Consider the following 10,000-nt stretch of genomic DNA (forward strand, 5'->3'; position numbering starts at 1 on the left):
TGGGGGAACACCTTCAGTGTGACCTGTGTCTGAAGCATACATCTAAACACAACAATAACACTGGCTGGCAACAGCCTGTGATGCTATCACCCGGCACAACCACAGTATAAAAGGGCACCAGGAGAACACATCATCCGCTGCTTCATCAGAAGCTTACATCTGAAGCATGGCAAGGGAACTATAGGACGCAGTGTCTCATTCCCTTCTTAGGGAACCATAGTTACATATATAACCTGAGATGTTCCCTTCCTATGGAACTTAGAACTGGATCCTCTAGGGGTCACTTTGGGGAACATTATACCCATGCTTCCATGCTGAGGGGAATGCAGGCAAGAAACCATGGTGAGCACTAAGTACCAATTGTACCGTAGCCATGGGAGTTGCCCCAGAAGACGTCTTGATGGCTGTCAGTGAAATTAACCCCTTCAGCCAAGAGCCTGAGCTGCATACCCTAAAGAACTTACCTGTTAAGGGCTGGGCTAGGAAGCCCAAGCCTAGGGCAGAGCTCAAGGTTGGAATCAGAAGAAAGATATTCCTTTAAGGGGATACGGCCAGGTGTCTAAAAAACCACACCAGACCCTGGCCTGTCTACCGCCGGTGCTGAATAAACCTGCTCAAAGAACTGACTCAACAGATCTTTAGTAGCAACACCCTGCACAGAAATGTATCAACAGAGATACATAAGTTGAGTGGAGCCCAAGGTGAGAACCAGGGCCTAAACCAACTCAGAGGAAGGGAATGAAGCTGACAGTGTGTAACCCTTCCCATACAGGATTTTAGAAAATGTGCAGAATGCTAGCGTGCACACTTACCACAATGTGGATTTTAGAAAGTGCACAGAGGCTCAGTGTGTGCACTTACCATAGCAAGGATTTAGAAAAAACATTGCTTAAGACCTACATGACGCTCATAGAACAGGATGCAAAGCTTCTGCTCACAGATGACCAGATAGTGAGTGGTACACTTGCAAGAGGCCCTTCAGGGTAAGGGAAGCATAGCTAGCTCACGTAACAAGCAACTCATCAGGGAAGCAAGAGATGGTCCAGCTGCCTGGCATGATCGCTGTCTGGAGCTCAAAAGATCGGAGGCCCAACTTCAAAAATGGGGAGCACTGCCTAGTTTGACCCAAATAGGGGCATCTTATCAGGGAAGCAGCAAGTGGCCCAACTACCTGATGTCACTTCCACAGAGCTCAAGAGTGGCGGGTTCAACCTCTAGAGAGGAGAGAGAGGAACCAAGCTCGACCAAAGCGACCAATAGCTCAGGGTAGAGGACCTAACTCTCGTGTCGAGAGTATAGAGCTTAATGCTACTCAGAGCAGAAGCATCTAAGAGGGGTTTCCACAGAAACACAAATCCCTCTCCCTCAGGGAATGCAGTGTACTCAAGCCCACTCCGCAGAGGGGTCAAATCAAGTCAAGTCACCTTTATTTATATAGCGCTTTAAACAAAAAAGATTGTCAAAGCAACAGAACAACATTAATTAGGAAAACAGTGTGTCAGTAATGAAAAAAACAACAACAAAAAACCTTGGGTCCTAAGGGTTGCAGCATAATACTGAGGACCTGATGCTGGGAGACTTCCTCAGAAGCCTGTCCAAGCCGAAGATCACGGCTATCACCAGCCTGGATCCAGAACCGATGAGTGAAACTATCACCGAAATTGGTCAACAGCAGGAGGTCCTGACTTAGCAGGTGTGTCAAACCTAAAAGTCAGAAAACAGAACAGGTCCGAGTAGCGCTACAGAGAAAGGCTGGTATTGAATACAACAAAACATTTTTACACAAGAACTAGCAGTAGAGTAGATGAAATGGATCGTACTCACCAACCATGACTCCTGTGCATGGCTCAGGCTCATGGATATAGGCTGGAGGTAAAGTCTGAAGAGCACTGGGGTCTGGAGCATCAGTAGGTAGTTCTATAGACATAGAAACTAGCCAAAACATCATAGGCCCAGCATAAGAGACTGCAATGCAAGCACAGGAGACTCCTACCTAACCTCAGTCAGAAGGAAAGCTTTTCAGGGGAATTAAGTGGAGGAAGATGAGAGCAGATGTAATACTCTCAGAGGGAGGTGAGTAGATGGATCAGGTTTTACTCTGGTCCAGACGAGAGCATTGAGAACGCCAAGTCTGGATCGCCTCCCTCAAATCTTGCCTGACACACTTAGATCCACGCCTACAACATTTAAACTGGGTCCCATTTGAATTTTGGTCTGGGTATGGTTTTTTTTATATTTATGATGTTGGGGTTTTCTTTTTGGTTCTGTGAAGGACCCTTTTTTGGTTTGATTATTAAAAGAACCATGTTTTGCTTAGTATGAAGAACATTTTATTTGTCTGAAGAACATTTTTCTACTGTAAAAACGTTTAGTGGTTTCATGGATGTTAAAAGTTATTCATGGAACTCAAAAGAACATGATTTTGAGAACTGATGTCAAACTGTGATGAATCTTTCTTTCTTTCTTCCCTTCCTTATTTTCTGTTGTGTTTGTCTTTCGGTCAGTAACAGAATTACAGTTGAAGTCAATAACAGCTGACCATCTGTAGATCAATGCTTTAAGCTGCTATATGAGCGGATCTTCATCATGTGACTTTAGCGGATATAAACTGCTGCGCTAAGCTAGCTCTGGCATGTTAGCATCTGTCTCTCCTCATGGTGTTTTGCCAGAAAGCAAAATCGATACCTCAGCAACAGCAGAACCTGTGCTGCTCATTTGAATTAGCTCTGTTCAATACTTCCCCATTCACACTAATTTGCATTTTAGCCTGAAAGCGTCTCATTAGCTTCCTGTGCGCTTCTTCTCCACTGCAGGGTGCTAATGGTTGGATGCGCTTGGCTAAGTGTGTAGCATGGGGAGTGCTAGCGTGGCCATCACCCATCACGCGCACGCTATCAGGGGAAACGATCTGAACTTATCAGCAATCAGCATTAATGTTGATGTAGTGTTGTTTATGAGCATTAATCATTTAGGACAGGCCCCATGCTAGTAGCACCCGATTAATCTGTGTAGCGCTAGCACGGAAATTGATGATGATGAATTACAGCGTTTATCAAGTCAGTCTCCATTAGCAGAGGCGTCGAGGAGTCATCAGCGATCAGACACGCTTCCGCTATATTCAGTCCTGTGAGGAGCAAGAGAGCAGCGTTAATAACATCAGATCTGATGCTGCATGTGCTTCAGTTCAGTGCATTTGAGTTTGGAGGAACCCTGTACTTAAACACACATGTGAATATGATGATGATGAGCACCTTATTTCATCTGTGCATTACACTCTTCACACACTTAAAGGGATCATATGATGCGATTTCAAATGTTCCTTTCTCTCTGGAGTGTTACAAGCTCTTGGTGAATAAAGAAAATCTGTAAAGTTGCAAAGACTAAAGTCTCTCCTCCAAAGATATATTCTTTATAAAAGTTAAGACTCGTCCACGCCCCCCCTGAAACGGCTCGTTCTAACGCGCCCCCACATATCTACATCTCTATGTGGGAAGATTTGCATAACGCCACCCAGATGTTCAGCAAAGAAAGAAGGCGTACCTTTTATTCTCGTTGTAGTATTGTTGTTGCTGCCATGTCGTATAGACGCTGTGTGTTTCACTGTAAAAGCGAAACTACTTTTGTGTTATGCAATGTAGTTTTAAGAGTTTTTTTTTTAGGTGAGAATGTAGTTGTTTAGACATCAAATATTTGGTTTCTTAATAAAGTGTCTATTAGAAAATTTGCTTTGACGTTTTTGGACATGTAAGCTCCAAATGGTGAGATGCAGTGTAGCACTCATAAACCCACAGAGGGCACCTCAACTCGGCCAGATGTTCTGGAATTTACCACTGGCTCTGATGTCTCTGTTGTGGTTAAACATGATATATATTTAATTTGGGGTAAATCTCACAGGCAGTCTTTGGTCGTATTAATCTATTTTTTATTTTTATTTATTTTTTTCAGAACAAATAGTTTTGGCTGAGGGCAAATTCTCATAGCCTTATATTTTATATAACTGTATCAGAGCGCTGCTTTTGTACTTTTGCCTGAATTGCTTAGCAACTTTTTTTTTTTTTACCAGTATATTTTTGTTTTTGTATATTAAATAGTATTGTTCAATAAATAATATTTTATATAAATAATAGTAGCATTTAATAGTAGCCTATTTAGTACTGAGAAACAATGTGAGTGTTTGTTATGGTGATTTTAGTTACATTATTTCTCCATTAGATGGCGACAAGAGACTGTTTTTATGAGTGAGTCAGCAGTAAAGACTTTTATATTGAGAGACTGACACAGGGTTGTAAAGAAGGACATTCTTCTTTACATTAAACAACATGTAAGATGCAGCCAACAGCTGAAAAGATACTATGACAAAGATATCGCTTTTCTTAGTGGACATACAGACTAATGTTTTATTGTGAATATTAGATTGAGCTGAAGAATGAATGCTGTATCAGATGCAGGTAATCACACTCTTCTCTACATAATACAATAAGCTTTTAACTTTACATGAAGCAATTCATTAACTATGGCCGAATCACAGCCATGCTAATATAGCGATAGAGGCTAGAGTTTTCTTCAGTTTTCTTGTGTTATTACACTGTCAAAATAGTTGTGAAGTTCAAGTAAAACAAAGATGAGTTACAAGAAAATACTATTTCAGTTTTTAGTTCAGCGTTACTGAGTGAAAATTGTTTTTACATCGTGCAGATGTGTTGCTGTTTAGGTAGTTATATACAAACACTGACATTTTAAATGATGTGAGATCAGCTCTGCCGTGACAGTAATTGGACTGAAAGAGAAAACTTGCATTAACATTAATGTCTGTTACAGCGTTATGAATTAACAATACTAAGATCATCAACTTTCTGTCTGTAGGAGTGCAGTGTGGAGTTGCTTGTGCAGAGCATGTTTAAGCCCAAAGTGCACTTCGGTTGTTACGCATACAGTGTGCGTGATATACATTTCAACCAAGCATTCTTGTCAAAACTTAAGTATACTATATATGGTATTTTGAATGGGATAAAGAAATGTTTTTAATAAGGTTGAGGGTTTAGATTATAAGATAACAGAGAACAGAGATTGGAGGAAATGAAAAGAATAGATTGATTTCATAAGAGAAACATAGAAGTAGGAGGATGTTTAGAATGTGGTGTGAGAGTATTTGAGGTGAGGTAGTATCTCACGACGGACTCTGAGGAAACACTTGCTGAGGGAATGAGTGTGCTGACATGAGAGCGAGTGATAAAGTGGCGCTCTTGGTGGGACTCTTGCTGAGATGTGTGAGTCTTTAACTGTGAAAATCTGTAGAAAAAAAAAATTATTGATACATTGTTTATATGTTTGTTTAGATGTTTACAAACACCTCTAAAATATTCATGGAGGTCATGGAGTGGCTGTAGAAGGACGTTCAGTGGAAACACAGGCCCACAATGGAAATCTGGGACTAGAAATCAAACCTTCACTTGGAAATGAGCAAAATGAATGTGGAATTTTAAACATGAAGACACATATAGCATGAAATGAATGATACATCTGTGATATTGTGCCGTATTTCTGTGTGATTGATCGTGTAAAGGCTGATTCAGATGAAGTAGGGGTGTCTGAGACTCTCTTGTCTTTTAATTCCCATTTATTTGAGTAGTTTTGCTTTTGATGTTTCAAAGGTCTTGGGGTTTAATGTGCCAGTTAATGAGGAGATTGAGTGATGTGGATCAAACAGAATATATCTTTCTATTTCTGGAGCAGGACTGTGTGTATCAATTAATGTATGGTTAAACTCAACTGGTTAATAATAATTAGTGAACTAGTTGATGATTTTTGAGCTCAATATTAGATGCCTGCAGAGAGAAAGAAAGAAGTGTTCATTTTAAAGATGTCAAAATGTATTCAGATGACTATTTTGATTTGTAAATTTACATTTGCTTTCATTCTGAGAATATTCATGTAGCTGTGAAAGAAGTGTTCATTTTAAAGATGTCAAATGTGTGTTTGTGTAACCTGAAGTGTGTGTGTATGCATGTGTGTGAGTGTGTGTGTGTGTATGGGTGTATGCGTGCTGTGTGTGTGTGTGTGTGTGTGTGTGTGTGTGTGTGTGTGTGTGTGTGGTGTGTCTTGCATGTGTGTGTTGTGTGTATGCATGTGTGTGTGTGTGTGGTGTAATGGGTGTATGCGTTGTGTGGGTGTATGCATGCGTGGTGTGTGTGTGTGTGTGTGTATGCATGTGTGTGTGTGTGTGTGTGTATGCATGTGTGTGTGTGTGCATGTGAGTGATTGTGTGTGCATGTGTGTGTGTGTATGCATGCGTGTGTGAGTATGATGTGTGTGTGTGGTGTGTGTATGGGTGTATGTTGATGTGTGTGAGTGTGTGTGTGTGTATGGGTGTATGCGTGTGTGTGTGTGTATGCATGCGTGTGTGTGTGTGTGTGGTGTGTGTGCATGCGTGCTGGTGGTGTGTGCATGCATGTGGTGTGAGTGTGTGTGCATGCATGCAATTGTGTGTATATGTGTGAGTGTGTGTGCATGTGCATGTGTGTGTGTGTGTGTGTGTGTGTGTGTGCGCGCATGTGTCTGTGCAGTGGAGGTCACGTCAATGCCATCTCTGCTGTAATTGTATGTGGATGGCATTGTAGGATCATTTTGGTGTTTTTATGATTGTGATCATTGTTCTGGATTGATTTCACTCAAGGCTGGCTCCTCTGACGGATCTGTGTCAGATGAGCGTTCGCTCAAGGCCTGATGTCTTCTGATGGATGTGTGAGGCTGGAGGTCATTAGAGTTCATATTCCTCCACCAGTTCAGACTGCAGGTGTAAATGATGGTGGAGATTATTGAGAGAGGAGGGGGGGGAGTGGATGGAGATATTTTGTTGATGTGTTATTATTATTATGCTACTGCATCGTATTATACAGTATAAAGGCTTGAAATGATCAACATGATCAAACTTTGCTGTTGTTTCACTCAATCTCCTCATGTTGCCTGTCGTCTGATTGATAGTGTGTTTTATCCAGTAAAAGCTCTTTTAGTGTAATTGTAGAAATGCTTCTCATGTCTTTCTGGTGTCAGATCTTGAGTGATTTTGATCAAGTAAAGGTCAGAATAACTGCAGTAATATCTCCAGATGAACTCTTACTGGACTGAAGCAGCTCAGCTTTACTTGATTCTCCATCAATCATGTTTTAGAGTCTCAAATCTGATCATCAGGATCTTTTGAGGAGCGTTTTTTTCCAGAAGCTTTACTTTCACTGTTCCTCAGCGGAGGAATGATCTTCACAAGCCTCCAGAACATCTCACATCTTCTGAGGAGCCTTTATTTCTTCATCTGTCAATCACTGCATTATATGTTTGGATCATTTCCATCTCATCTTACCGAGACACTATTGGAGATATAGAGAAGATGACTCATATTTAGATCATTTTATGTCTGTATCTGGTCTACTGTTATAAAGATCTCATTGATTTACATCACAAACAGCAGAATTTCATCATATAAATATCAGCATCTGCAGCAGATTCACATTTGCTCAGTTTGAGTGTCTGAATAAAATTGAGCTGTTTCCCCCTCCATATTCTATATTAATATCCTCCATATTCAGACTATATGAGCCATAAAAGGATAATGGGTTAAATATGATACAAAACAAGAACATATGCTTTTTTAAATATTTTTTCTAAAACTTCAGTACAGGGTTAATTTCATACAAACACACACACACATTGCACCAGAAATGGTTCAGTTTTTGTTTTGGATCAGGTTTGGTCTTAAAGGGTTCACGTCATGATGAGGAATCACATGTTCCTTCATCTTCCTAGATAATAGTCAAGTCCAGTGCAGAAGGAGTGTTTTCTTCTGTCTGTGGATCTGCTGCTGTGAAACACAATGGTATTTTTAGCACAAAGCTGGTGTGACTCTGCGTGTTGGTCAATAGAAGCGGATGGAAACAGATGGAGTGTCAGCGTTTGTCCCCGCAGGCCTCGCTCGTGTCTTATAGGACGCGTCTCGATGCTTATAAAGCTTCACAATCTGCCGCTTTCTCCTGCATTCTGATTGCTAATTAGTTCTTATTGGCTTCTTTTGAAATACTGCCTGACCTCTTTAGAGGCAATTGAAGGGGAAATTTGTTTTTAATGAGACTGAGAGTAGTTTAATGCCACTAGTTAAGTCCGGAGACTAGTGAGAAACTTCTTAGTCATTGATGCTTAAATAGGATGTAGAGCTCAGACACTACACAAGCACTTTTAACTATTTGTTCATTTTTTTTTTTAGTCACTTTATTTATTTGGTTGGTTAATCTATTTGTCTTTTTGTTTTATGTTAGTTTTTATTTGTATTTATTTATGTTGGCTATTTGTCTTTAATTTATATATTTATCTATTTTGTATTTTCTGCTGTTATTTATTTTGTCATTTGTCTGTATTTATTCATCATCCCATTATTTAGAATCATTTTGTGACACAGATGATGTTCATCAACACGACATGGAAACAGATTCTGCGGTCAGAAGTGAAATTGTATGTAACACAGCTCTTGTCTTCAGCAGAGATAAATGATAAAGGAAAGATTAAAGTCATTGTGTTTCTTACAAAAGAGAAAAAATCCAGATGAAAGGGAGGAGAATAAAAACGCAATGTTCTCAGAACGTTCTGTACTCATAAAATCACCGTCATTACAGCAGAGCAATAACAGTCTCACAGACAGACGGATGAGAGAGACAGAAACATACTTCATGACAGAGAAGAAAGAGAAGACCGTCTGCTCAAAAGGCTACATTCATTTGCTCAAAAATACAGAAAACAGTGAAATATTATTAATTGTAAAATATCTGTTTTCTATGTGAATATCTGTAATTTATTTCTGTGATGTGCAGCTGTATTTTCAGCATCATTACTCCAGTCTTCAGTGTCACATGATCTTCAGAAATCATTCTAATATGCTGCATAAGAAATTTGTCTGGGTCAGTGAGTCTGTGTGTGTGTGTGTGTGAGAGAGAGAGAGAGAGAGTGTGTGTGTGTGTGAGAGAGTGAGAGAGAGTGTGTGTGTGTGTGTGAGATTTGTGACATATCAGGACACAACTTGTGTATAATGTCATGGGTATGTCACAGGTATTACAAGGAGAGGGTGACTTATGAGGGACATAACCCATGTCCCCATTTTTCAAAACACTTATAAACCATACAGAATAGTTTTTTTGAAAAAAGTAAAAATGCACAAAGTTTCCTGTGAGGGGTAGAGTTAGGTGTAGGGTTGGTGTAGGGCCATAGAATATACAGTTTGTACAGTATAAAAACCATTACGCCTATGGGATGTCCCCACAATTCACAACAACAAACGTGTGTGTGTGTGTGTGTGAGAGAGAGATAGAGAAATGTAATTTTTACCAAATTACCGTACATCTGACCACATCTATACATTACATACTCTAATGGAAAAACGTGTTAACCAAGATAAAGGTAAATTGTATTAGCCAAGATTCGGCCCACATCTGCCATGCATGAAATCCATGGATTTGAGCCGGACTGCATGCTGTCTGGAAAGCAGCATAGGAGGTAAAACCTGACCTTATCAAATCAATGTACACTGAAAGTAAATGTGGTGTAAAAATCGGCACCAAACGTACGAGGTATCTTTCCCAAGAGTGTGGAGTGAGACAGGGCTTCTGCTTAAGCCCAACATTATTTAACATTTACATCAATGAACCCTACACACCTCACAGATCAGATCTGCTTCTGCTGTCTCCACTCAACATGCTTTACAGCAGAACCTGGACCTCTAGAACAATACTGCCAGACCTGAAGAAAACCAAAATCATGATCTTCCAGAAAAGAACACAACACACATTTACATTAGGCACTAAGCAGATAACACACACATCACACTACAACTACCTGCGTTTGAAAATCACATCCAGAGGAAACTTTAATCATGCTGTGAATGAACTGAGAGATAAAGCACACAGGCCTTCTAAGAGATAAAATGCCAATGTCCTATAGACATCCCTATTAGAATGTGGCTGAA

At 40.1% G+C, this 10,000-nt stretch overlaps 1 protein-coding gene across 1 annotated transcript in view; it reads left to right on the forward strand.

Annotated features, from left to right (window-relative positions):
• nrxn2b (neurexin 2b) overlaps window positions 1-10,000 on the forward strand; it is a 682,623-nt gene that overhangs the window by 268,696 nt on the left and 403,927 nt on the right. The window lies entirely within an intron of this gene.

The sequence above is a fragment of the Cyprinus carpio genome, chromosome B7 (assembly GCF_018340385.1).
Source record: "Cyprinus carpio isolate SPL01 chromosome B7, ASM1834038v1, whole genome shotgun sequence".
NCBI lineage: Eukaryota > Metazoa > Chordata > Actinopteri > Cypriniformes > Cyprinidae > Cyprinus > Cyprinus carpio.